The 24,353-nt window shown below is 43.5% G+C and overlaps 1 pseudogene across 1 annotated transcript in view; it reads left to right on the top strand.

Moving 5' to 3' along the window:
* The first annotated feature begins 8,764 nt into the window (after positions 1–8,764).
* Positions 8,765–24,353, top strand: part of LOC150048428 (serine hydrolase BPHL-like) — a 58,629-nt pseudogene continuing 43,040 nt past the window's right edge. Inside the window, exons 1-3 of the transcript XR_016539334.1 lie at positions 8,765–8,907; positions 13,317–13,369; positions 21,609–21,698. The product of XR_016539334.1 is annotated as a serine hydrolase BPHL-like (transcript). The remainder of the gene's footprint in view (positions 8,908–13,316; positions 13,370–21,608; positions 21,699–24,353) is intronic.

Here is a 24,353-nt window from a genome sequence, read left to right as displayed (position 1 = left end):
CAGGGGACCAGTGGGGTGCCCCTTGGGGAGGAGTAGGGGAGCTTAGGGGAGACAGTGGGTGGGTGGCTGGCTGTCTTCAAAGACAAGGAAGGACTAAGCACCTCTCCAAGAAAAGCTAGAGGCCTGGAGGAGTGCTGGGTGTTGGACTTGTCACAGTCCTTGTAATAAAAGCCTGTTCAGTGGTGTGTGTCTGTGCGTGTGTGTGCGTGCATGCTCGCCCATCTGCATGAAGAGAAGAGATTTGACACCAGAATGGTTGGGTCAGAGATGTGCACATTACCCGCGTCAGGTCATGTTACCCTCCCTGAATTTCAGACCTTAGCCATACAGCCACGTGGGGCCATGGAGCAGCTGAAATGTAGGAAGTTTGATCTGAAATGTAACAGCTGTGTGAGGCACACACCCGCTTTCATGGGCTTTGTAAATTGGGACAAATTAAAATAATTCCTTTGCTTATTTCTATATTGACTACAAATCAAAATGATGTTTTGTGTGACAGTGTTTTTGAATTCACTTTTTATTTTAACTTAAAAATGAGAAAAGGTCAGGCACCAGTGGCCCATGCCTGTAATCCTGCTACTCAGGAAGAGATCTGAGGATCATAATTCAAAGCCGGCCCAGATAGAAAAGATCATGAACATTTGATTTCCAGTTAACCACCACCACCAAAAAAGCCAGAAGTAGAAGTGTGAAATCAGTGTTAGAACTCTGTCCCTGAACACAGAAGCTAAGGGGTACCACCCAGGCCCTTAGTTTAAGTCTTAGTACTTGCACAGAGACAGAGAAACAGAGAGATAAAATGAGAAAAAAATAGAAAAATGAAAAAAAAATACAGACAGGGCTCACATTGTATCTACTGAGAAACATTTCTCTAGACTCAGCTTTATGTGACCTCCATTTCACTGGCTCGAGGAAGGGTGAAAGACTTGACCGTTCACAAAGCTGATAAGTGAAGGAATCCACATTCATTGTATAAGGACAAAGCCCTTGGACTTTCAAGTGCTTTGGTAGGATGAGTTTAGGGCTAAACTGACTTATTCTCCAAGAAGATCATTAACAATGTACAGGGGAACAGAGGCCTACACCTTTTGACACTCTGTATAGAAAACAATGGTCATTATAGACACCCTGGATCTGGCTTTGGGAGTAGGAAATGAGAAGCCGTGTATGAAAGCAGGTTAAATTTATGGAGCAAACAAGCCTTCATAAGCTTGAGAGAATGCTGTCATTAAACCATGATTCCAACTTGCCATAGTAACAGCTGGCATGCATCACAGGAGAAGAGAGAAGCCAATCAGGAGTGAATCATCTCTTAGGCTACATCACATCTTCATTAGCCCTGCTTCAGGAAGCGAGACCTCCCGGGGCCTCTGAGCAGGCAGGTCTGGTCTCTTCTCTCAGGGTAGACATGGAAGTTCTAAATTCTCTCCTCTCCCCTTCTTCCTGTTCAAACTGCTGAATCCACTGGACAGCTTGTCCACTCATGCCATTCCCAGAGATCCAGGGCTTACCCGCCACATCTCCGCACACCTGCTCCCAACTCCACATCTTAGCTCTCTACTATCAGCAACTAGAGATTTCTAGAACCTCTCCAGAAAGTCCCTACTCCAGGTGATATCCCTGACTGCAGTGGCATGAATGATTCTGATTGCAGTGATAAATGATTCTGGAGCTAATTGTCTATCAGCTTCTGCTATTTCATTATGGCCAAGAGGAGCAGAGAATGAGCCTCGAAGGCATAGTGCTGGTGACAAGGCCCTTACAAGTGGACATTCGTTCACCTCAGGAGGTGTTCTGCTGTGAAATGTCACATCCATTCTTCTGGTAAGTGCTAGTCTGGGCCTTTTGAGCAAAAATATGCTATCTAGGTTAGGTGTTAAATGCTCATTAGGCTGCGTATGTTCTGATAACAAAACCTAAAAACGTATAAGGTACTAAAGAGCAGGAGTGTGCCATTCCACAGTTCTCTAAATCGATTTTCTTCTGTAGTTCCTGTTCCATGCATTCTTTTCTTTTTCTTCCTAGAGATGATTTCAAGCATACTGGAGGGTGTGTGTAGGTTCTACACAGATACTTTGCCATTTTCAATAAGGGGCTAGAACATTTGAGGAACTGGGTGTGTGTAGGAAACCTGGAACCAGGCAACCACAGATACTAAGGGGCAACTGTTAAGTATCCACTGGGGCTGTTACAGGAGTGAATGAACTCATACGGGAAAATACTTAACAATCCTACTTGTCACCTAATAACTAATAAGTAGGCCCAAGCTCTTACAATTAGAACCCTTTCTCCTTCCTGACTCCTTCCATCTTTCCTTCCTGGGGATCTTCCCCATAAATTTGGGCTCAACTTCAGTATTGCTGCTATAGTTTGGATAGTAAATGTCTCTTAGAGGCCCATATGTGAAAGGCATGGCAGATGGTAAACCTCTCAGGAGGTAGGCCTCATGGGAGTTAGGTATTGAGGATATGCTTTTTAGGAGATAAGAGGATTCTTCCTTCTCCACTCTCTCTTTTACTTCCTGTTCATCATATGATAAACAGCTTCCTTCTCCCAGAAGCTCCCACCATAAGGAACCATCCATCACAGGCTCCAGAGAGGTGAGCCTGATTCCTCAGGAACTGATTCCTCAAATCTTCCATATCTAAGCCGTAGCAGATCAGTACTCATAAATCTTAGATCCTCACACTGTGTACTTATAAAGAAGGATTGCCATTTCCCACTGTGATGATGGTGGAAATTCCTCAACACGGATCATTTACTGTAAACAGGCATGTAGTTTGCTTTACTTATTTGTTTTTTAAGTAGCATCAATTAGCCTTTCTCGGTCTCGTCTTAGTCGGGGCGTGTTCTCCTTGTACCTCTTGCGGGTCAAGAGGCAAGAAGTGCTAAAAACCCCAACATTCATGTATGCAATGTGCCTTCATCAGACTTCCCCCTTCTATCACCCTCCCTCATTCCCCCTCTCTTTCATTTTCACACGTGTACATGAAGTATTCTGACCATATTCACTCTCCTTTATCCTCTCTGTTTTCTCCCCTGCTCCCCACTAGTAGCCACACTTTGGAGAGGACCTGTTTTCCTTTTCCATCCTTTACTTAACTTTTTGTCAGTTGTGGGGCTTGAACTCTGAGCCAGGGCACTGTCTCTTCAGCCCAAGGCTCTATCACTTTGTGCCACAGCACCACTTCCACTTTTCTGGTCGTTAGCTGGAGATAAGAGTCTCATGAACTTGCCTGCCTGGGTTGCCTTTGAACTGAAACTCTCATATCTCAGCCTCCTGAGAAGCTAGGAATACAGAAGTGGGCCATTGGTGCCTGGATCCATCATTCATTTTTAAGTGTATGTAAATTGTTTAAAGGTATTTCATACATGACTGTACTGGACTATTATTGCATTCCCCTTCCTTCTATTATTCATCAGCTTCCAGTGAGTTTTGCTATGCCTTTTCACACATAGGTACAATGTATTGGGATATTGCTCATTCTCTAACATTATTATTGTCATTATTTTAGATAGGATCCCACTAGGGAGCCCATGCTTAAGCTCACTACATGGCTTCGGGGGGACCTTCAACTACTGAGCTTCCCTGCTCTGACTCTGGAGGTCTGTGGTTGCTGGCATATGCTACCAGGTCAAGCTAAAATTTAGATGAATACTGCTTACATTGAATGTATCTGTAAAGCTTACTTAATTCATCCTATCAAGAGAGAACTTCCCCAGGAGAGTCATCATGGAATCCAGGCAAATAACTCAGACTGGAACTAGGAGGAACAGGTTTGTGGAATTCTACAATTTGTTGGGAATTCATGGTGACAAACAAGTGGAACAAACAGCAACTGGAGCTCTAGATTACCAGCAGAGGGGGCTTTCTTCCCAGATTGTGTGCCACCTGCTGGAAGCAGATAGAACAGACTAGTGGCTTGTTATTCTAGCCTAACACCAAAAGTACCCTGCTCAGACAGGCATGGTGGCTCATGCCTGTAATTCTAGGTATTCAGGAGGCCGAGATCTGAGGATGGCAGTTCAAAGCCAGTCTGGGTACTAAAGAATGTGAGGCTCTTATCTCTGATTAACCACTAGAAAGTGGGAAGTGGGGCCATGGCTCACGGGGTAGGTGATAGGCTTGAGCTGCAGAGCTCAGGGACAGTGCACAGGCCCAGAGGTCAAGCCCCATGCCCCACGCACCAAAAAGTACCCTGCTTACTGTACCAATTGTTAGAAAATGTAATTGTACCCTCCTTGTAAAGGTCTGGATGAGATGACATCTGATTAAAGAAGAAGAAGAAGAAGTGTACTGGGAAGGATTGTTGTAAAGCCAAAAGCCAAATAAATACCGGGTCAGGAAAACCTTCCACATGCTGGCTGGCTCAACTGAGACAGGATATGAATAACATCAAACCTGCAGAGGAGGCAGACTCCACAGATCAGAGGCCTGTGAAGGAATCTTACGAATACCAGCTATGTGTTCCACAGGGAAAGGGTATGTGGAAAAGCAGACTTTCAACTTTAAGTCTGGTGGGTGTATAGCCAAATCATGTTTGCAGCCAAACTTCATCCTGATTGCTGGATGGAATTCCTCAGGACTTCTTCAAAGTGCTGGGTGAACGGGCAACATCAGCCATCCAGTCCCCACTGCTATGTGGACAGTAAGTGAGGAAGCTTTGAGTGGCTGGTTTCCAGATCTTAGCTTTCCCTGGAGGACAGAAGGACAATGTGCTTAGGAGAAGTGCACAGGTGTCCTGCCACACCTGGCCTACAATGGATAATGACAAGGAAAAGAGGCTTGGAACATCTTATTCTGGCCCTCCTAAGACCAGGGGGAGTCATACCGTTCATTCAGGCAGGCACAGTAACTGGATAATGTGTAGAACCCTCTGGAGCTCAGCGGCCCATGAATTCAACAGGGGCCTCCCGCTCTAGGCTGGAGGCTCAAAAGTTCACATAAGTCCACTGGTAGCTCCTGAGATGCTGGATGTTGAATGACACACTCCTGCTTTTCACAGGAAAGGGAGAAGAAACCATGGTGAAACGCATTCAGAACTCCTTAACAGCAGCTTGCATCAGACAGACACTTTTCCCAGACCCTGACTGCCATGAGTCTTTCCACAGCCTGACCCCTGTGGGGATGGAGAAATTCCATACTCCCTCCCCGTTTAGTAGCCTGGCTATCTCATCTAAGGAAGGGGTTGTGGGAAGCACCTGAAGATCATACCCTAGGGCTGTGATAAATAATAAATATCAAGTAATAGATTAAATGAATGAAAACCTTAACAATTATAGGGTTTTACAGATGGTAATACTCAATTAATGCCAAAATGACTTACAACTACCAGTTAATGATGGTACAAAAATGATACACCGTAGAATTTGGAATTTTAATCTTTCCGTCCTGGGCTGGGACATGCTTTAGGATACTTTCAGAACACTAGATGGAGCCACTGAGCTATAGATCCCAGCCAGCCAAGGATGATGAAGGGACACACCTGACACCAACTTACACTGAGTGGTTTCAGTATTTGGGGATATAACTATTCAAAACTTCAGTATAAACTTGGCATTGTTTTAGATTATTTTACCCAAGTTCAGGCTAATGTAAGTGCTCTGAGCATGTTTATGCTAGGCTAGGCTCGTGATAATGTGCAGAAGGTAAAGTGTATTATGTGTTTGGCTTATAATACATCCAATTTATAATGGGATTTATGGGAACATATCTCCTTAGTGTAAGAAACTTGTGTAATGTGTGCACGCCCTCCACATCCTGTAATCATATGGATAAATCTGTCACACAATCACAGTGGAGCTCACCTGGGAGGACTAAACTTGACGTTTGACTTTTGACTAAAGTTCAAAGCTAGCTTGGGTAGAGAAGTCTATGAGATCCCATCTCAAAAATCTCCAGCAAAACGGTCATACTGGAGATGTGGCTCAAATGGTCCAGCATCAGCTGTGCAAGCAAACTGCAAGAACATGAGGCCCTGAGTTGAAGCCCTGGGGGGGGGGGGGAGAGAAAGAGAGAGAGAGAGGAGGAGAGAGGGAGAGACAGACATCCAATAATGAGAAACAAATGAATACACTAAAGGAAATGTTATTTTCTATTCCCCAAAGCTCTCCTTACACCAGCATCTCTCAGAAAGACACAATTGGGGACTTTTGCTTTAGTGGATGAATTTCATCGTGAATTTCTGCTGCATACACATTTCTAGGATGGAAAGGAGTTGGCATCCACAATCCTTCTAGGGTTTGCTGCTGGCTAACTGATAGGACCAAGCAGACAGAGTAGGAGGCTGGGTGCTACTGGGGCTGAAGGAAGCCCTCACAAATGTAGTGTAGTGGAAAGTTCAGGTCAGCTTCTGTTTGGTGGGGATCCTAAGTACAACCTTAAGTTGAAGTACCTGGAGCATACACAGGCACGGTGACTTGGTGTGTTCCAGCCAGGATGGCTGGCCTTGAGACCTCTTGCTTCCTGAGCTGCTCTCTTGGAGAGGGTATGGAATGGAAATTGGGGAGCAGTAGATCCAAGTGGAAACCTGTGTTACTGGGACACACAGATGGTCTCTCTGAATTCTGCCCCCTGTCGAGATGAGCTGCCTGAGAATACAGCCTGATGCGAGGAACCTGGTGTGTTATGAATCCTGGCTCTGTGCTGTGCATTTATCCATTGAAATTTAATTGCAGATATTTATAACCTTTACACACCTCAAGTCATACTTTTAAGTTACATATGTTTCCTCTCTCTCTCTCTCTCTCTCTCTCTCTCTCTCTCTCTCTCTCTCTCTCTCTCCCTCCCTCTCCCCCTCTCCCTCTGTCCGTCTGTCTGTCTCTGTCTCTCTGTTTCTCTATCTCTCTGTCTCTGACTCTGTGTCTCTCTCTGTCTGTCTGTTTTTCTCTCTCCCTCTCTGTCTCTCTCTCTTCCTCTCTCCCCCCTCTCTTTTGCTTTATTTTAGAGACAGGGTGTAGGCTCTCCTGAAACTCAGTATCTTCTCAGTGCTGGCATCACAGCCATTTACAATCTTGTCTTTTCGCTCGCGTGAATGTGTATGCACGTGTGTGTGTGTGTGTGTGTGTGTGTGTGTGTGTGTGTGGTGTGTGTGCAAGCCATGGGTTTGAACTAAGGGCCTGGGAACAGTTTCTGAGCTTTCATTTTTTAATTTTAGTTCTTTCTCAAGGCTAGTACTCTACTACTTGAACCACAGCTCTACTTCCAGCTGTTTGGAGATAGGAATCTCACAGACTTTCCTCCTTGGCCTGGCTTTGAGCTGCGAACTTGAGATTTCAGCCCCTTAACTAGCAAGGATTATAGGCATGAGAACTTGGCTCATCTTAGTTATTTTTAAGTGTACACTTCAGGGGAATTAATACATTCTCCTTGCCGTGCTGTCATCACCCCCATCCATTCATAGAACTCTTTACATTTTGCAAAAATGAAACTCAAGCACTGTCCATTCATCTGTCAGGTTTAGAACTCACCCCATTGGACTTTCCATGAATTTTATCACCATAGAAAGCTACATGTGGTTGACTTGGTTCAGTTGGCATAACATCCTCAAGATTTACTCATGCTGCAGGGCTCAGTGACTCACACCTGTAATCCTAGCTACTCAGGAGGCTGAGGATCAAAGTCAAACCCAGTCCAGGCACAAAAGGACCTGAGACTGTTATCTCCAATTAACCTCTAGAAATCGGGAGGTGGGGCTGGGCTCAAGGGTTGGGCAGTGGCCCTGAGCTGAGGAGCTTAGGGACAGTGCCCAGGCCCAGTTCAAGCCCCATACCCCCCACACACACATACATGAACACAAAAATTTACTCATTCGGCAACTTTTTCTTCCTTTTTAAGGCTGAATAAGGTTCCAATGAATGGGTGGGCCATGTTGAGCTCCTTCTTACTAATTGTGTTGTGACCATTGGTGTTCAAGAAAGTGGAGATTCTGATTTATTTATTGAATACATTCAAAAAATAATAGAATTTCTGGATCATATAACGATGGTACATTTAGCTTTTTTATTTTTCTTTGGTCGGTTTTGGTCATTTTGGGGGACGGAGGAGGGTGTTGAACTCTGGGCCTGGTTGCTGTCCCTGAGCTCGCCCGCTCAAGGCTAATGCTCTACCACGTTGAGCCACAGGATCACTTCCTGTTTTCTGATGGTTAACTGGGGATATGAGTCTCACAGAGTTTCGAGCCGGGCTGGCTTATGAATCCTCTGATCCCAGCCTCCTGAGTAGCTTGAATTACAGCAGGGAGCCGTTAGGGCCCAGTTCTATCTACTTTTAGCTTTTCAAGGAATCCGTGTCTTTCCTCAGAGCATCTGCACCACTTTACATTCCCACTAACGCTATAGAGGAATTCCAATTCCTCCACATCCTGGCTTCGTGATAGTAACTGTCCTAATGGGTCTAACTGGCATGGAGAAATAAGCACTAGTACTTTGAGCAGGCAGGGAGGAGGTCAGGAAGCTAGGAGGGGCCCCTCCAGGTGAGGGCAAGAGGGCAGGTGGACTCCCTTCCCCCATGGCTCTGGTTGCCTCGGCAGCTCGCTAAGGGAGAGCACGGTCTTTGATCAGTGCTGCTGGGTATTCTGACAAATAGCACTTGTACCATGCTCAGTAGCACTGGAAGTGGTCTGGAGGTGTGCGGGGCGGGGCGAGTCAGGCCGGGCGTGTGACGGACGTACGGCAGGGGGCGTGGCCTGGCAGCACCCACGTAGGTGGAGCCAGGAGACATTTTTCAGCTGGGCGGGACCGGAGCAGCCAAGGGGCTGTGCGCGTGCGCACTCGTGGCAGCTTGCTGACTGGAGCAATGGCGGCCGTGGCGCAGGTGGGCTGTCGTGGCGCGAGGTTGAAATGGCTCCTCTCGTCCCTGAAGCCGGGCTTCCACGTACCCCGAGCTAGGCCCGCGGCCGCCTTCCGGTAATGCCGCCCCCTCCTCCAGGAGGCTCAGCATCCTGCACTGGGGATGGGGTGCCCACAGGGCTGGGCGGGGCGGGGCCTCGGCGCCGGCTGGGCTCAGCCTGGACCCCTGGACTCCTGCGCGGGCCTGGGCCAGGCCTGGCCGCAGATGTGACCCCACAGCCTGGGTGGAGCCGGGGGTGCAGCGGGGCGGTGGTCGTCCAGCCTGTCAGTGCGCGGACCCGGTCCCCAGCACCCACTCCTCCTCACTGGCGGCGGGAAGGAGGCGCCCTGTTGGCCCTCTGCCCAGGCCCCTCAAGCCCTCGGGGGAACCTCGCCAGCCTGGGTCAGAAGTGGGTCCCTAGACCCAGTGTGGCGGGGCAGCCTGTAAGCTCTGCTTCACAGCCAGTGGAGGTGGTAGAGCCGTCACCAGCCCACCCCAGGAGAAAAGGAGAAAACCTTACCCGAAAAATAAACCAGAGCAAAGAGGGCTGGGCGGGTGGCTCCAGCGGCAGTGAGCTTGGCTACCTACTAACAAGCACCAGGCCCTTAGTGCCAACCACAATACCACCAAGAAAAACAAAAAACCCTGAGAATTTCAGTGGCCCTAGCTCTGGAGTGCTCCTCACACCAAAGTCATGAAGTTATAGGTTCCAAGCCTCCCTAGCCTTTTCCTAGAAACCTTTCTCTCCTCCCTTTCGACTGTCTTCAGCTTAAACAAGAATAACAAGAGAAATCTGACTTCATCTCTCACCTGCTGTCTAGAAAATGGCTGCTCATGGTATCAAGAAACAGCAGGAGAGATCTGAGGATCAAGGTTCAAAGCCAGGCCTGGCACAAAATGACCTGAGGCTTTTATCTCCAACTAACCTCTAGAAAACAGGAAGTGGGGCTGTAGCCTTGAGCTGAAGAGCTGAGCGGCAATGCCCAGGGCCAATTCTAGCCCCATGACCCACCAAAATAATAAATAAATAAGTAAAACAAAAGGAAGAAAACTCCGCTAGAGCAGCCTGAAATTTGCTGTAGTGCACACGAGCATTCACACTCATACACAGTCATACATAGCACATGTATGTAGTTAACTACAGGGAAACATTTTCATTAATAACTAGTGACTAGTATTTCATTTCTACTGGCATTTAGAAGCTACTAACTTAAAACTTTGGGAGAAGAAAGGACAGCTTTAAAATATTTCATAGTGTAATTAGTTGGCTCTTGAGTTTCAAATTTGACGTAGGTTTCTTTCACTTCTTTAGAAATTTCAGAAGGTTTTCAGAAGTTTTGGTACAGGTGGACAAACATGCTAATTGCTGCAGTTATGTAAGTTGACTGAAGAATAGGCATTTTGTCCAGTTTGCAAAAATGAATGCAGTTACTGTGTTGCACCTGTTTCATACTTCTGATAGAATAGGTAGCGTAATGGTTTTGCAGACTCTAGTGGCCTTGCTCCTCTGAAGGCCATTCTTCCTTTCTCTCTAGAAACAGCTTTCTCTGGACTGACGACTCCTCTCACTTTAGAAATGCCATTAAAGATCAACCAGCACATAATCTGAAAATAAGTAGTTCTGGTTAATCCTCAAAAGAGGTGGCAGCCCCATGCAAGTACGTAAAAACATTCCTGAAATAAACTGCTTCAAAATAGCTTGTATTTTGAACTTAAAACTGAGACATATTCTTTTAGCTTGCATTTAAGTCTGTTGTTTGGAATTACCACCTTTGTTTCATAATTGCAAAGGTGATTTGTTCCTGGCTCTACACAAAGAAGTATTTTCTGCCTTTGTGTTGCTAGAATATTAATATTTACAGAATCATAGCAATCTGCTAAAAGGTGTTTTCATTAGCATCCATTACTTGTACAAGGGGGTTTATTGTGCTATTTCACACATGTAAACAATGCATACAGACCAACCTTACTCCCTCTTTTACTCTACCTCATCCCACTGCCCCTTTTGCAAACAATTCCAGTAGGTTTCATAGATCTGTTTTCATACATGCAAATAGACTAACCATATCCCTTATTCACTTGCTTTTGTTTTGTTTTGTTTGCCAGTCCTGGGCTTGAGCTCAGGGCCTGAGAACTGTCCTTGGATTTTTCTCAAGGCTAGAGCTCTACCACCTGAGCCTCAGCACCACTTCCGGCTTTTCCTAAGTATGTGGTACCAAGAAATCAATCCTGGGTCTTCATACATACTAGGCAAGCACTCTACCACTAGGCCAAGCTCCTAGCCTCACCTGCTTTTGTTTACCCCTCCCCTTCTCCCACTGTACTTACCCCTCTCCAAACCTGTTTCACATGTTTTCCCTCTCAGTCCTTTTTTTATTCAGCCTGTCCTGGGCATGAGCTCAGGGCCTGAGCACTGTCCTTGGATTTTCTCAAGGCTAGAGCTCTAGCACTTGAGCCACAGCACCACTTCTGGCTTTTTTCTTTGTATGTGGTACTGAGGAATTGAACAGGATCTTTGTGCATGCTAGGCAAGCACTCTACCACTAGGCCAAATTACTGTCCCCTCATTCTTTTTTTTTAAGGGTATTAATTGCACCGAAAGATTCCATTGTGGTATTTCTGACATCCATATATATGTAAATGCATATGTGTATGTAATACATATATATATAACGATTTGTTTACTATATCTTTATTGCATTCTCATCCCTTGTACCCCCAATGAAAAGAAATTGTTTTCTGAATTCAACCTTGAGACATCCGGTCAAAGATCTGGTCTTTTCCTTCCTCAATGCCTGCCACCACCCGTATCTGGCAGTCAGATTGAATGCTACCCTAGTGCCTGAGCCCTGAGGTTGGAGAAAAAATTATTACTATACTTCCTAGACTCCTGCCTTGCAGAATTTGTGGGAATTTGAATTAATGAATGTGAATGGCTTAGAGCATAAAAAATAATCAGTCATTAGCAGGTAGAATTATTGATGATTCAAGTAGTAAAGTTGTAAGTAATAATACAATATATAAAAAGCATAAAAGTGAATCCCCAGCATTCATGTAAATTCAAGTCCTGAGGGTAACTAATACGTTGTTAAAAAAGATGGTTAGCGGCCGGGAATTTGGCCTAGTGGTTAAAGTGCTTGCCTAGCATGTATGAAGACCTGGCTTTGATTCCTCGGTACCACATACATGGAAAAAAAGCCAGAACTGGTGCTGAGGCTCAAGTGGTAGAACTCTAGCCTTGAGAAAGTCCAAGGACAGTGCTCAGGCCCTGAGCTCAAGCCCAGGACTGCCAAAAAAAAAAAAAGGTGGTTAGTTTGTAAGAAATAGGAAAGTATAAACTGAGGGTGGGTATTTGTTGCTGAGCTAAGCTGAGACCCTCCGATGCCCCTCCTCTGCATGGTGAGTTGTGAGTGCTGATTAGATTACTTGATCCTTTAATCTTCATTCCTCTAAGGCAGTATTAAGTACAGTGTGCACCTCAGAGTGAAATGAATAGCATGTAAATCTTTCAGTAAGCAGCATGCAGACTCAGTGACAAATTTAGTTGTTTGCTCAAGCTGTGACTTCCTTCCCTCTCTCTCAGAGCCAGTGTCTGCCATTGTGTTCCTTACCTTCTTCCTAGTTACAAAATTGACCCAGCCCCCTGAAAAGGGAGTCAAGGACAACTCTGAGGTGAGAAAGCATGCTTTCAGGGAATTGTAGGTTTTTTAACCTCCAAGAAATTAACATTCTTAGTACATTTGTTTTCAATGTTGTTTGCATCTTGGAATTTCCTAGAGAAGTTAAAGTTTAGTAGTCTAGAGTAGTATAGCTTCCGGTGCATTCATTTTGATGTAGTGTAGCCCAGGCATGATTTAGAAGTTTGGCAGACAATTCAGATTGAAGTTTGAGCTCCACTGAAATAGTGGGAGGCAGGAAATGCTCTTGAAAATAGGAACTGAGTGGGTGGCCATGGAGATATTGGTGAAGGTGACTTGAACCTTCCTGGAGCTGTCACATAGCTTCTCTTTCAATAAGACTGTCAAGATACATTGTGCATACTAGTGCAAAGTTACTCCCTCATCTCCTGATTTCCCCCAGGCTACAAGAAGACATTGCCCCAGTGCCCAGCACAATGTTTAGGCAATACATGATTTTGGTAACGTTCATGGTGGTTTTGTTTTGGTGGTGTTGAGATTTGAACCCAGTGCCTACCATTTGAGCCACATCCCAGTCTGTGTGTGTGTGTGTGTGTGCACGTGCAAATAATTAGGTAACCCTAATAATTAACATGTCTCCTTTGGAACACTTGGGATAGAGATGCATTATTAGGAAGAGAAGAGGGTTGGAGAAAGATTGACAGCCAGAGGAAAAAGATGGATTTTTGTCTTTTATTTCTTTTTTCCTGTCTGAAAACTGGGGAAACTTTATCTTGAATATGATTCAAGTAGTAAACAGCTGTTACGTCTATTGAGGAACTTGTCTGTGTGACTTCCTTCTCTTCCAGTGTGCTCAGAGTTGTGAATCCAAGGCCTGGAAGGTGTTTTAAGGGGCCAATTGGTAAGCTGGAACAAAAGCATATTCAGTTCAGTATCTGCATTTCTGTGGAAATAACAGCTTTTAGTATCTCTGTTGTCTTTAAAAATAAACCTTTTCCTTATGTTTGTAGTTGATTTGCTCTGTTCTGTTTATGAACAGATAGTCCTCTGTTCCCCTTCTTAAACACATACTCATGGATGTGTGGGAGGTGTGGGGATGCAGGCCCTGTGGGGCCACTAAGTTATAGGAGGAGGGGACAGAGCACCACGGGGTCCTCTCCTTAGTTGAGCTGCAAATCCTTCCCCACGGTCGTCCACCGTGGACGACCATGAGATAGGGATGTGGGTTCTCCCAGCATGTCATGTGACATCTGCACACCTCACTGTCTTCTGTAGAGCAGATGGTAGCAAAGTCCTTGGAGCATGGCACAGGAACTTTGTGCAGGCAGTATTGCTGAATACCCCTGGATAGTGTGTTTTGGAGCATCGAGAGAGTCATACAGAGCCCTCTAGCAGGACAGACAGCAGCAGCAGCCCTATTCTGAAGCCTTGTCCTGGGCACACCTACACAATGCTGGGATGTTCAGTTGACTGGACAAACTATGGGCACACAGGAGTGGGCGGGGGGCGGTATATGTGTATCCATTCCGTACAGGAATATGTTTGCATGTTAACAATCAGCAAGATCATTTCAGATGGCCAGGTGACACAAGAAGTTCTGCACCTAAATAATAGTCTGAGATCAGGGCCTTCACTGTGGACCCCTGTGGACAGGCCCACCTTTAGGGTACTTCCAAGGCTGTTGAAGGTCCAGATGGATAATCTGATCTGCTGAGTTGCAGATCTAGCCCCAACCTCTGCTCCTATTGGCACCTTTTATGTATCAACATGCACAGCTCCTTACTGACCTGCATGAGGGCCCCTGTGATTTCCAGTCCTCAGGACCTTGGGCATATACAGATGGATGTTAATTTCAACAACCGTCTTGGTGCTTTTGTCAGGTGAGCCCCTGGCTGGGTGCTACAGCAGATTCCAATGGGAAGATAAAAGTTCTGCTGTTAAGGAAGATGTCAACTCATGTTATAGTGTGGGGCTGAAAGCTGAAGCACAAACCCCTGCCTATGATGCCTGAGAGCTTGTGGCGCTGACTCATGCTCATGAGAGGCATTTCTTTCATAGTAATTTGGTAAGTTTGCTAAATGATTTTCCTTTGGGATTTTTCTTTCTTTTTTTTTTCTTCAGCACCATTGTGACCTCTGCCAAAGTGGCTGTGAATGGTGTCCACCTGCATTATCAGCTGACAGGAGAGGGTGCTCATGTGGTCCTGCTGCTTCCTGGGATGCTCAGTCTGTACATATATTTTTTGGCCAGTCTTGGGCTTGAGCTCAGGGCCTGAGCACTGTCCTTGGACGTTCTCAAGGCTAGAGCTCTACCACTTGAGCCTCAGCACCACTTCCTGCTTTTTATTCTATGTAAATGGTACCAAGGAATCGAACCCAGGTCTTTGTGCATGCTAGGCAAGCACTCTACCACTAGGCCAAACTCCTGGCCCTTGGTCTGTATATTTTTAATGGATAGATTTAATGTATCCTCTATATTCTCTATGATGTGACATGTTACTAGATATCAAATATTGATGGTCAATCTTCGTTTTTTGCCAAAATGTTTTAAAGGATATTTGCTGCACTCACATGTTTCTACTGTATGTACTTTTGCTTCCTGTAAGTACTTAGTTTTGCATTTAGTACACTGTGAAACCAGGTGCCTTTGCTGGTGGTAGAGGTCAGGGAAAAGGGCATGGGTGAATGTTCCAGTTGTCAGGAGATTGAGACATTTTCCAGTGCTGGCGGTTGGGGCGGGGGGGGGGGTATCTGTGTCTGTAGAGCTAGAGCGGGGCAATGATCAATGATTCCTCACTGTCGTGGTTGACATGATGAGTTTAAGAAAAAGATGCTTTAAAGCCTTTTTTTTTTGAGACAAGGCTGTCTTGAACTCTCCATCTTCCTGCTGCAGTCTTCCAAGTACTGGGATTATAAGGCTTCCCCTCCATACTCAGCTACTATAAGCTTTTTATTTTTTTTGAAAATTAAAAAGAGATTAGTGTATACCCGATTTTCAATGTGTAAAGCCCACTGACACTTAACTTTATTTTATAGTAGTCCAGATGCAGGAACTTTAGAGGGAAAATTAGTGAGCCCAGAGCATCTAAATGTTAGTTTTATGGGTTTAGGATTGCCACTTTATCTTTTGTTTAGTTAAGAATCCCAGTATATATTTGTTTCTTTCTGCTTTGGTTCTTTCTCTTAAAGTAAAATGTGACAGTTTTTTCAGTTAATTGATTTTCTGATTCACCAAGCTTGAGCAGATGTAATCCCACTTTTGCTAGGGAAGCATTTTTGGAAGTGGTTTTTACTATTGAGTTTTTGTGATGTCACTTTATGAGCCCCATTGAGTAATGTCAAGCTAAAGTAAATTTACCAAGTTAGATTTCTGTTATTTCAGTACTGTAATCATTAACCAGTTATCACAACTTACCATTTTATTTTTTGTTATGCAAAACTTTACCATGATTCCAAAATTCTTAAACTGGAAAAGTAAGAGTCTTTTCTCCATACCCAGTCCTCATCTCCATGAGCCCTTAGACATTATGTACTGGTAACTATTTACTGGTTATATGTATGCTGTCAATCAAGGTTACCATAGACTTGAGAAAAGTTGTACTTGCTAGCATAAGCTGTTTTGTACTATCTGATAAAGCAAACTTAATCTGATGCTTTCCAGAGTCGAATCTCTGTTTTCCCATTTCAGAATTTTATTATCATTTCCTTCCTTCCTTCCTTCCTTCCTTCCTTCCTTCCTTCCACCTTTCCACCCTTCCCTCTTTCCCTTCTTCCTTCCTACTGGGGCTTGAACTCTGAGCTTGGAGCTCTCTCTTGGCCTTTTCCACTTAGGGCTGCCACTGTCACTGGAGCTGCACCTCTACTTGTGGGCTCTTTGTGTTAATTGGACATAAGAGTCACTTGGGTTTGTCTTCCTGGGCTTGTTTTAAACATCAGCTCTCAGATTTCAACCTCTTGAGTAGCTAGCATTAAAGGCATAAGCCACTGGTGCTCTGCTTATTTCCTGGTTTCTAATTATAATGACAGGATAAAATCTTTAGGACTATGCATTTTGGCTTAGTGAAATGCCATCTGGAACTTTAGAATCTTCTTTGAATGAGTTGGATCAAAATTTATTACAGATTTTGTTAAGATTGCTCTATTAATAAGTAATTTCTTTAAAATAAGAATAATAGCCAATCCAGAACTAATATCCGTGGGTTTATTTCCACACACTCTAATTCTTAACTCAGGTCCCCGTCTTTCTCACAATCGCCACTAGAGGGCGATGAGCAACAAGTCTACAAGCCCCTGGTAAATGTATTCAATCATTCTGAGATGATTTTCCTGATTCTGTTTTGAAGAGCAGCTAATCTCTGTGTTTTGAGGTTATTACTGCACCTTTTTCACCCTGATGTGCTTGATAGAATAAAGTATTAATCAGTGTGTAACACAGTGGTGGTTTTCAGGAAGCGGAGGGACTGATTTTGCACCCCAGCTTAGCAGCCTGAATAAGAAGCTCTTCACAGTAATTGCCTGGGATCCTCGAGGATATGGACATTCTAGACCTCCAGATCGAGACTTCCCAGTGGACTTTTTTGAAAGAGATGCGAAAGATGCTGTGGACTTGATGAAGGTGGGTACCAGGGAACTACTTAGGAGAGGGAGAACGCCTGGGACTGTCTTCATTTACTCTAATTCCTATAGAACAGGGGCAGGGAACACCGGGCCTACAAAATCATTTGTTACATGACTAGACATTCTTCTTGTTAGCTGCCTGCCATTCATCTACCTATAGTGATTTTTTTTTGTTGTTTGTTTTTTTGTCAGTTGAAGGACTTGAACTCTGAGCCTGGGCATTTTCCTGAGCTCTTCAGCTCAAAGGCCACTGCCCTACCCCTGGAACAACAGTACCACTTCCAGTTTTCTAGTGGTTAATTGAAGATAAGAGTCTTATGGACTTTTCAGTATACAGGCTGGCTTTGAACCCATATCCTCAGATTGCAGCCTCCTGAGTAGCTAGGATTACAGGCGTGAACCACCATGCCCAGCTGAATATATTGATCATTTTTATGGCCGTTGAATGATGTCATAAATAACAAATTTTCTTGGCAGAAAAGATTTCCCCACCCCTGAAAATCTAGAGTTCAAATAGCTATAAATAAATATGTAGGTATATTATAGAGCCTAGCACTTAGGGACACCACTGCCAAGACTTTTAAGGCTTTGCTTTTCTGACACATCACACACACACACACACACACACACACACACACACACACACACATTTGTTTTGATGGTTGGTATTGTAAACACCATTCTTCCAACTCTGCTTTCAGTGACCAGCTTATTAAGGTGAGACCTCTTCCCTCCTGCTGCATTTGCATCTGTCTTACAGTAGCTGCAAGCTGCAGATGTTCTCCCTACCCATGCAGCCTAGAAATAGTAAGCGGAAATTTCCAGAAATAACTAATAAACTTCTGTGTGTGTGTGTGTGTGTGTGTGTGTGTGTGTGTGTTTATACACGTATGGATGTACCAATTTCTGGGACTTGAACTTAGGCCTGGGTACTGACCGTGAAGTTTTATGTGCAAGGCTAGCACCACTTGAGCCACAGTTTCACCTCCAGCTTTTTGATGGTTAATTGGAGATAAGAGTCTCACAGATTTTCCCACCCAGGTTGGCTTTGAGTGATGTTCAGATCTCAGGCTCCTGATTAGCTAGGATTATAGGTTTGAGTCTCTAGTACTCACCTTCATAAGGTTTTTAATTCTTTTTAAAATTAAATTAAAATTGTTACATTAAACATCAAAATTATGTTACATTAAAGTGTAAAATTATACATATTAATATGGAATGATGCTACATTATACATTATATAATGTTCAAATTAGGTCAAACATCTATGTCCTCAATCAATGATCACTTCTTTATGATACAAAACTTTCAAGATACTTTCACTATTTTTATCATAAATTGTAAATTCCATGCCATTCTGAGCCCTATGGTGAAATCTCACACTGCTTTACCCCAATCCCCCCAGTCCCTTGGAACCCGAATCATCCCCTGGGTCAGCACACTCACTGGTCTGTGTAGGTGTAGAGAAAACTCTGTGTTCTCAGATGCCCACTGTCCCCTACAGAGTTCATGGTATAGACACACTGTGTCTTACTCATCTATCATGTTGTTACCTAATTAAGGTAGATTTTAATTATAAATAGTGTAATAAACACTCTGTTATTTGTGGATTTTGTTCTCTTTCCTTGCTATTATGAAGAATATTATAGACATTTTGGACTTATTTCCTAGTAAACATGTGCCAGAATTTCATGTGAATTCAAGAGACAATGTGCTCATTATAGCAGATTCATTTATAGCTTAGTGCCAAATGATCCATAGTAGTTACGCAGCAATATTCCGTAAAAATACTTTGGACTTATATTTGTTAATGCTACAGCTCATCTTTCTATCATTCTAGTTTTACTTCTAGGTGACATCTCCCAGAGGTTGTATCCATTTTCTTTGTCAGACACTTTTTCAGAATCCTGGTTGTCTCACTGATGACTTCCACTGCTTTGCCATTCTCTTCCCTGTTGTCTCTAGCTGTGTTTCCCAAAGGTTGATGGTCAGTGACTTCACCAGATTCCTGACTTGATTTCATCCAGTGAATTGAAAATCCCTCCTCAGATCCACAGATTTTTCTCTCCAAGCCTTAATGGTTTTTTAAAATTTATTTTGGTGGTATGCTTGTTGTTTGGTTATACTATTGCTTTAGCTACTGAAGAGTACCCTGAGGCTTTAGGTTTAAATGCTTGATTATGGTTTTACTATTGTGAGGCATCATTCTGATGGCACACACACACATTCACACACATGCACACAAACACTACATATGTGTGTCATATCCAAGTACAAAGTGATTTCCATTGCTACTATTCCTTGACATTTTTATCCATCCAAAGATATACAATAGTTATCATGTAATTCCAAACAAGTTTTTATGACCATTATATTTATTCCAAAGTTAATAGAGAGAAAGCACCATGTTCTCAAGTAGAAGACTAGGATTTCACTTTTATTATTAATTGATCCTCCAGATGCTATACCTTTATGGGTTCTTATCCATATTGACTCAGGCTCCTTTATTAGAGGAGAAATAATCTGTACCTTGCTTTGTCCTGTATTTTTTACAGGCACTGCAATTTGAGCAGGTTTCCCTGCTGCGCTGGAGTGATGGTGGCATAACTGCACTCATTTCTGCTGCAAAGTACCCATGTTACATCAGCAAGATGGTGATTTGGGGAGTGAATGCCTACATCACTGATGAAGATGATAGGATTTATCATGTTAAGTTCTGCCAACTGGAGATGTAGCAATGATGTTCTTTTTATTTATTTACTTACTTATTAACTTTTGGTCATAGGGCTTGAACTCGGAGCCTGGGTGCTGTCCTTGAGCTTTTGTGTTCAAGATTAGCACTCTACCACTTTGAGCTTCAGCACCACTTCCATTATCTGGGGGTTAATTGGAGATAAGAGTCTTGGGCTGGCTTCAAATTGTGATCCTCAGACCTCAGCCTCCAGATTATAGGCTAGGATTATAGGCATGATCCACCAGCACCCAACTAATGATCCTTCAAATTCCTCTTTCCGTCTCATTGAAAATATGCATTGATAAGTCATATCCACTTCAGTTTGCATATCTCATGTTGGAAGAATAATGGATTCTTAGGAAAGTCACAAGACTAAGATAAAAGGCCAAGGAAAAACAGTTCTTGGTTTACTACCAAGAATAGTGACCCTAAAAGAAAGGAGAAATGTGATGTGTGAGTCATAACCTCAGTTAAAAGAATGTGAAAACTGGCCCTGGTCGTCTGTCCCTGTAACTCTAACTTTCAGAGCCTGAGACAGGTGTATCAGATCATAAAGTGGCTTGGGCTACATGCTGAGAACCCATCTCCAAAAAAATAAGAATAAATAGAAAAACACCATGAGAGTTATGGAAACTGGATTTGAATATGAAACCATGTAATCTTGGTTAAAAGAATTTCTGTGCCATTTGGTTTTTTTTTTAAGTGGTACTGGTGTTTGAACTCAGTGCTTTTTGCTTATTAGGTAGGTATTGTACTACTTGAGCCATGGCCTCTGCCCTTTCTGCTTTCATTGTTTTGGTTATGGTATCCCATTTATCTCTAAGCCAGCATGGACCACTTCTATTTAATCTTCCCATGTAGTGCTTAAATAACGATAGCAGATATTCCATGCTTGGATAACAAGCATACATCAGTTGTCCCATCTTTTCATTAGTTAAAATGCAATCTCTTAAACTTTTTGCCACCACTTTGAGTCACAGTGCCACTTCTGTTTTTTTTTAAATTAATTAATCAATTAATTTTTCTGCCAGTCTTGGGCTTTAGCTCAGGGCCTGAGCACTGTCCTTGAACTTTCTCAAGGCTAGAGCTCTACCACTTGAGCCTCAGCACCACTTCCAGCTTTTTTCTATGCATGTAGTACCAAGGAATCGAACCCGGGTCTTCGTTGCTAGGCAAGCACTCTACCACTAGGCCAAACTCCTCGCCCCCACTTCTGGTTTTTTAGTGGTTAAAAAGAGAGAAGAGTCTCATGGATTTCCATGCCCAGGCTGGCTTTGAACCTTGATTCTCAGATCTCAGCCTTCTGAGTAGCTAGGATTTAAAATACCTAAAGTGAGCAGAAAGAGAAGTTCAAAAGTAAATAAATAAAAACAATGCAGATTTATAACCTCAATTACATTATTAGAACTAATAATTAAAAAACCAACTCATCTAATGCTCTGCAAACATTTCCATTTTCTAGTTGGTCTCACAGTTTTTCAGGAGGCAAACCATGATTTTTTAAGAGGAAACTCAACGTAGCTCCAGTAGCTAGGAGAGAAAAGTCCCCTACAGAATCCTGGACCCAGGGTATGGCACTGGACTGGTTGAAGCTCTGTAACAAGCCTCCATTGGAGTGCACTCCTTTGGAGTGCAAATCCTGTAAAAGTATTGTTTTTTTTCCTTGGTGGGGTAGGTGGCAGTTAGGGGGATCTGTCTCCATTTGTGGTTTTCTCTGTTTGCAAGACCTGGTTTCTCTCCCTTTCCCTTGCTTCTGGAATCGCTCTGAAGTACAGTTTTGCCTTCTGTAGGTCAGAGGCCCAAGGCAAGTGCCCAGGATGTCTTCAGTGGACCTTGTTACTTGGACTTAAACGGATCTCAGGCTGCAGAACCAATATCAGGTATGAACCACGAACTGCGGTCAGGACCAGCGTTTATCTTCCATGTGATCCTCTAGTCTGAAGTGGAGGATTTGCGTGGGATTCATGAGTTTGTGATGCTGTCAGCCTTTGTCTAAGTGCCTCCAGATGGAAGAAAGTGGCTCCTGAAGCTGCTAGAGCATGTTGGGTGGTTCTCTAGACTAGGAGAACAGGAGCTATGCATTTATACTCCATGACTGAGTGATTCTGCTGTTAACCCATGGGACCTTCTTATTCACTTTGCCTAGCTGTAAGATAAGCACTTTAAAAATTGTAGCAAAATTGTGAAGTGTGTGTGCCTGCCTGGAGTCTTATTATAATTACTTTTTTGGGGGCAGATTTGTTTCTCCTACAGGAATTCTGCTCTGCTAGTGCCATGATATCCTTCTTAGCACTGCTGGCATGAGTTCACAGGTTCATACACAACCTTGTGTCTAGAGACAGTTCTACATGGGATATTGGAGTAGTGTGTGCTGGTCCCATGTTTCTAGGAATGGAGCCTGGCAATGTTTGAAGGAGGTCACCCTATAAATAAGAGTCTCCCTCCTAAAAGGCCAGACTTCACCAACTCTGTTAAGCCCTAAAGAGCAGAGGCAGAAAAGCACAGAAAGAGGAAGATGTTTTTAGCTGTCCTTGCCTTAAGCAATAATTGGCTCTGCTTCCCAGAGCACAAGATTCACAAGGTACTCTCCTCCAACACTCTCAATCACTTGGTGATGTTTGAAGGTTTAGAACAACTTTTAGGAAAGAAAATGAGCTGGCCTGAAGAATACACCACAGCCAAATTATTAGCCCGGACATGAGGTCATGGTTTGTCATGCAGGGATAACTGTCAAAACAAAGTATCTGTCTATGTACTAAGTACTAATTCTATTCTGACAAATTATTCAGCTTCTTACCATTCTCATTTTTAGTACGTGATCTCTCAGACGTATCCCAAATGTCCCATCTATGGAGTTGCTGATGCTAGCTCTAGCGTGTTGGCTCGTTCTGACAGTTTAGAAAGGGTTGGTCAGAGATCTTTGCCTTATAATAAAATTTATAGAAGACTTTTGGTGTGGTAATGTATCTTGGTCAATGTTGTATGATTTGTAGATATTACCTATCCTGAAGCTTTAGCTACTGCTACCGTTCTTGCTGCACAGTCTGCTCAAAGAAGTATTATTTCACTTAGGAAATTCTATTTGGAGTTGAGGTCAGTGAAGCATAAATACTCCTTTAAAATGTCTCATAGAAAAGTGTGTTTATCCTATTTTATCTTCTGTACTCCCCGTGGCGTTTGCAACTTTAAAATGTTACTAACATGGACCTTTCCCACTTTATTCTTTTGTTCTTGACAAATTACAATTTCTCCATTAGAATTATGAGCTTGTTTTACGTCACTTAAAATGAGACTGACTAAATGTGGATTCTAATACAATGGATAAAATATAATTTAGGGTCAGAAGGATAGCCTAGTGGTAGAATTCTTGCCTAGCATTCATGAAGAGCTGAATTTGATTCCTCAGTACCACATACACAGAAAAAGCCAGAAATGGTGCTGTGGCTCAAGTGGTAGAATGGTAGCCTTGAGGAAGGCTCAAAGTGCTCAGGCCCTGAGTCCAAGCACCAAGACTGGCAATAATAATAATAACAATAATAATATATAATTGAAATATAAAAAATGGCCCTTTTTGTGTGCTACTCCTTGTTTTTGAACTCATGGTTTGGTCTGGATACTGACCATGTTTGTTCAAGACTAATGTAGTACCACATTTATTGGAGAATTGGGTCTCTCAGACTTTCCTGTTCCAGCTGACTTTGATCCTCAGATCTCATACCTTTGAAAAGGTAAGATTAGAACCAGGAGCCACCAAAGCCCAGTTACAATACCGACATTTTTTTCTTTTTTGCCAGGCCTGGGTATTGAATTCGGGGCCTGAGCACTGGCCTCGGGCTTTTTCAAGGCTAGAGCTCCACCATTTGAGCCACAGCATCACTTTTGGCTTTTTCTATATATGTGTTACTGAGGAATGAAACCCAGGTGTTCGTGCCTGCCAAGTAAGCACTCTACCACTAAGCCAAACTCCCGGCCCACAATACTGACTTCTAAATACATATTCTATTTCTAATAAAACAACCTGAAATACGCCAGGTGCGGTAGTTCACGCCTGTAATCCTAACTACTCAGGAGGCTGAGATCTGAGGATCTCGGTTCAAAGCCATCCCAGGCACAAAAGGACCTGAGACTCTTATGTCCAATTAAACTCTAGAAAACAGGAAATGAGGCTTGACTCAAGGGTAGGGCGGTATCCTTGAGCAGAAGATTTCTAGCACAGCACTTAGGCACAGGTGTAGGGTGGCACAGGGGTAGGGCGGTAGCCTTCAGCTGGTGAACTCAAGGAAAGCACCCAGGTCCAGAGTTCAAGTCCCGTGATTGACTAAAAAGCAAAACAAAACAAAAAAACCCAAATTCAATATTTTTTATCCTTGGTTGAGGATGGTTGGTTGAGACATTTTATGTTGTATCTTTACTATGTGCTGTATCTCCAGGAGATTGTCCAGGTTTCTTTACATGTTTAACCTAGAAATGAATTGCTTTCATAATGCCTACCAATTAATGGAGTGTGGGTTGGTCCTAGGTGAAGAGTTTAAGGC

Source organism: Megascapheus bottae, chromosome 22 (genome assembly GCF_031878675.1).
Source record: "Megascapheus bottae isolate mThoBot1 chromosome 22, mThoBot2.hap1, whole genome shotgun sequence".
Lineage (NCBI taxonomy): Eukaryota > Metazoa > Chordata > Mammalia > Rodentia > Geomyidae > Megascapheus > Megascapheus bottae.
The sequence above is the reverse complement of the archived record's forward strand: the minus strand, read 5'-3'. Positions and strand labels throughout refer to the sequence as shown.